This window comes from Cavia porcellus, unplaced genomic scaffold (genome assembly GCF_034190915.1).
Source record: "Cavia porcellus strain 051 isolate PalLab524CR breed Dunkin Hartley unplaced genomic scaffold, mCavPor4.1 scaffold_30, whole genome shotgun sequence".
Taxonomy (NCBI): domain Eukaryota; kingdom Metazoa; phylum Chordata; class Mammalia; order Rodentia; family Caviidae; genus Cavia; species Cavia porcellus.
Window position 1 is genome coordinate 25,393,132 of NW_026947513.1, and position 4,148 is coordinate 25,397,279.

A 4,148-nucleotide genomic window follows, 5' to 3' on the forward strand; every position below is an offset into this window, starting at 1 on the left:
GTCAGTATTAAAATGACTAAAGAAAGTTCAATACACATTAAAATCTTTGTTTTAATGTACATGCCCTAAGCCTGATTTGAGAGACATAATACTGAAATCCATAAATTGCAATTCTATTTTGAATTTAGATATACAAAAATTTTTTATGAGTTTTCATGACAAGAAAAATATATTTAAGATTACTTCCCTTTAGTTAGTACGTTATCTTATACTTTATTTCATTGCTGCTCAGCTGTTGTTCATAATTATATTTTTAATATTCACATCAGGGCTCAAAGAACCAAAATGTTTTAGTTATGATAAATATAGCTCACTGATATTTGTGTGAAATTAAATGAAATGAAAATAGGTATCAAAATCAGGTTGTGTTTTATTCTCTTGAAGTTTCTAGCTGCTGATTTTTATTAAAGTTCCTAAGAGTGTCTAAATTTTAATTTATTCAGCTATAAAATTAATGTACATACCATTATTATGCAAGTCATTTAACTGGTAAAGATGAAATGATTATATATGATCATAACTTACCCTATTCTGTAGTACTAATTTTATTATAATGTTGAATGTTTTACAGTATTAGTGGAAAACAGTGAAGTCACCCTTTCCTAACAAGTAAACCATGCATTGGGAAGACTGTAGCCTTACATTTTCACCTTGCAGAAGAGTCCTCACTTCCTACCAAGCTTAATGACCAGATATTCACTGTTTTTGTGGTCTAAGGCCATTCTCTGAGCAAGTATTCTCGGACTCCTTCTTCCTGTTAATTAACTTAGATCACTGATGGTGAGCAAATCTTTCAGTGCCAACAACCCAGTGTGGCATGCATGCCATAGGTTTGCCACCCTAGTCTAGATTATATGATTGGTCAAAATGAAAGTTCATTAATCAAAGAAGGATGGTGTAGCAAGAACAACTTTGAAATTAAACCTGAAAAGGACCAAACCTGTAGTTTTTATGTGCTATTTCTTTAACTTTCAGCAAAGAATTAACTCCTGTTTCCTCAACTGGGTAATGAGTCTAGTGATACATTTTGCCTATGTTCTTAACATTATGAAGTCCACGTGAAAAAAGAATACATTTCCAAAACTGCCTCCAAACAGTAACAGGTACAGACAACAAGAGAGTACTATAGCCCAAGTAAACTCATCTAAGTCAACAGAAGGAATTCAATGGTTTCCCGGAAATTTAGCATCATTATGAAGAAGTGTATGAGTGCTTAACAGAGTTCCTCCAGAGATAAGATCTTTCATATGGTGCTCAATTAAAAAAAATGACAAAGAAGACAGAATGAGGAAGGAGATATCTTTAGTTGGGAAGATGCCTTGGTTATCGCTTATTGAAAAAATTTATTGGTCTAGAAATAAAATTATTCAACTACGTTATTATCTCCAATTTTCATTTGAAAATCAAGCAAAACATATATAGTAATAGTAGTCATTAATCCTTTTTATCCTGTATTTACAGTTCTAAAGAGCTACTGGTTTTATTACAGTGAAGTGAGATGGAACATGTGAATGATGTCTACTCTGTTGACAGGGACATGCTCCTGCAGTACTGCAAGTCACATGGTTTCTGGGCAATGCACATGCCCAAAACTCAGGTTGTTCACAGCCATACATACCACGGTTTATGCTTAATAGTGCAAAGTTTTTGCTTATTTGAAAGGGGAATACTGATTACAGATCAGGTATGCTATTTGTCAATGTGTATGAAACTTTTATGTGATAGATGCCTGCTTCAAACCTAATTATATATAATTCTAAAGATAGATCATCATATACTGCAAGGCTGGATTAACTGAGTGATTGAAGCTTGGAGGTCAACCTTAGTCAATGCCTGATTTAAAGTCCTTATCAGCTAAGAACTTACTCAGGGAGACTCCATGACAAAGATAAAGGCACTGACCAGGAAAGCCTTCAGGTAAAGAGGCAATCTAGGATAAGGAGAAAGAAATATCAGAGATGATATTAAAGTCATTGCCTAATAACTTGTTAAATGAAAACAGCAAACATTACTTGTTAAGCACATTTTCTAAAAGTCAAAATGAATTAATTTATGAAGTAAATGAGAACCAACACATCCTAGAAATTCTCTTATGAGAAATAAAGATAACAAATTCATATTCCTCCTGCCCTTAGGTAACCTAAGTGTTGACAGGAGTTAGAATTGATAGAGTCCATATAGGACTGCAGTGTAAATCTTAAAATTAGAGTCTTTTCATATTATAGACTATACACTATGACAAAGAAAGGAATGATGTTTTGTTGTTATAAAAATATTTTAAGAGAAAATATTATTTAAAAGAATACTTGGAGAATAACGAAACTGTAATTAGAAGGAAAAGAATATTAATTGCTGTATACTCCACACTTCAATGAATACCTACAAAACTTTTTGTGGAAAAAGTCTTAGTATTTCTTAGGTTTCTCCCTGGAAAACTGATATTTAACAAGAATAATTATTTGCATAGCAGCACAGCTATTACAAGGCAGAAAACTTTGAGTAGTTCTGTCCAAGGTACTTAAATGCATTTGTTTTGACATTTATTTAACTATTCAAATGATTATACTCTTCCCATTGCACCATCTAAACATAATTTTTATGATACAATATTCAGTAGAGTTAGATTTTATGACTAATTATTATAGTGAGTTTATTGTTCAACATAGACATTGAATGAATAATAAAAATATACATTTCTGTCAGTGAATAGAATATTTCTTTGTAAAAATTAGTTTTGATTCTCTTCCTTACATCTTAAGTAGCAAAGAATATTTAAAATATAACTTTTAGATTTATATATACAATAAATTAATCACCAATTGCATATTAACTGAGTTTATTTATAAATAATTCTGAAAAATTGTTTTCCTTAAACTATATTTCTGTACAGAGACTTCCATGAGCCAATTACCACACTGGTAGACTTCACTGTTAAAGTCTCCCACATTTTTTCTTGTGTTTATGACACATTATCTAAATGTATCATTTCAAAATTGAATGTGAAACTAACAAAGTAACCATGAGTCTCCCAACTTCTTATAAATACATTGTCCAGAAAACTTAAATTTGAATATTGAGGATTTTGATTTCTTTTCTTGGCCTCATTCTGCCTCCATTAAATACAAACATTAGCAACTCGTGCTAGCATCTCATTATAAACTCAACTTTCTGTCCAGTATTACCACGGTTTGGTGACTTTCAGTTTTATATTTGTCTTTATTTAATCTAGTAACTCTGAACTTTTCAATTTGAAAACATATTTCATGTTGTGTGGCTTATAGACTCATTTTGTGCTTTGTGTTACATATTGATAATATACACAAAATTTGAATAATTAATTGGTACATGATCATTAATATATGAATACAAGGGAAGAGCATGTGAATTCTCCAATCCACTTAATCTACTATCTTCATAGATTACCTAATGTTGTGGAGAATGTCCCCCTCTGGTAGACTTTATAGTTTATTGTAAAAGAAAGCAGAGACGGGCTTGTTTTCCCTTTGTAAATTACTTATCTGATACATATAAACACATGGCAAGGGATACACACTCATTCCTGTGTATTGAGACAGAGTTATTAGAAAATTAAGAAAGATTTAAAAATTAAGTAGTACATAAAATAGTTTACATGAAACTTTGAAGATCTTGAGAGATCTAATTAGATCAAGAGATATTCCCAGCAAATGTTCTTGGATTTTTATTGTTAAAAAGCTTAAGTATTCCCTTGTTAGATCCTTCCTCCTCTCCTCTTTATCTGTGTATTTTTCATAACTTAAGCTTTCATTTCCATTCTGTCATGTTTTATACATGTATTCCAGTGATTTACTTTGTGCACATTTATTAAAGAGTATTTTCATGGAAGATTCTATACATTTTCACAATAATGTACAAATAACTTGTTCTCTTCTTATTGATAGCACTATTTAACAAATAGTTCTAAAATTTAAAAAAAACAGTAGAATGTAAGATACAACTGTGGCTACCATGATTGAATTCCTATGGGAAAATCTGGTTTAAATTTTGAAGAAGAAATTAGGAATTTTTTGGGGGGGATTGTTGTCAAGCTAAAGATTAAAACAAAACTAAGATTTACTGAGTCACATTAATCTGAGGTCCTCTCAAAAACTGACTGAGAGATGATCTCA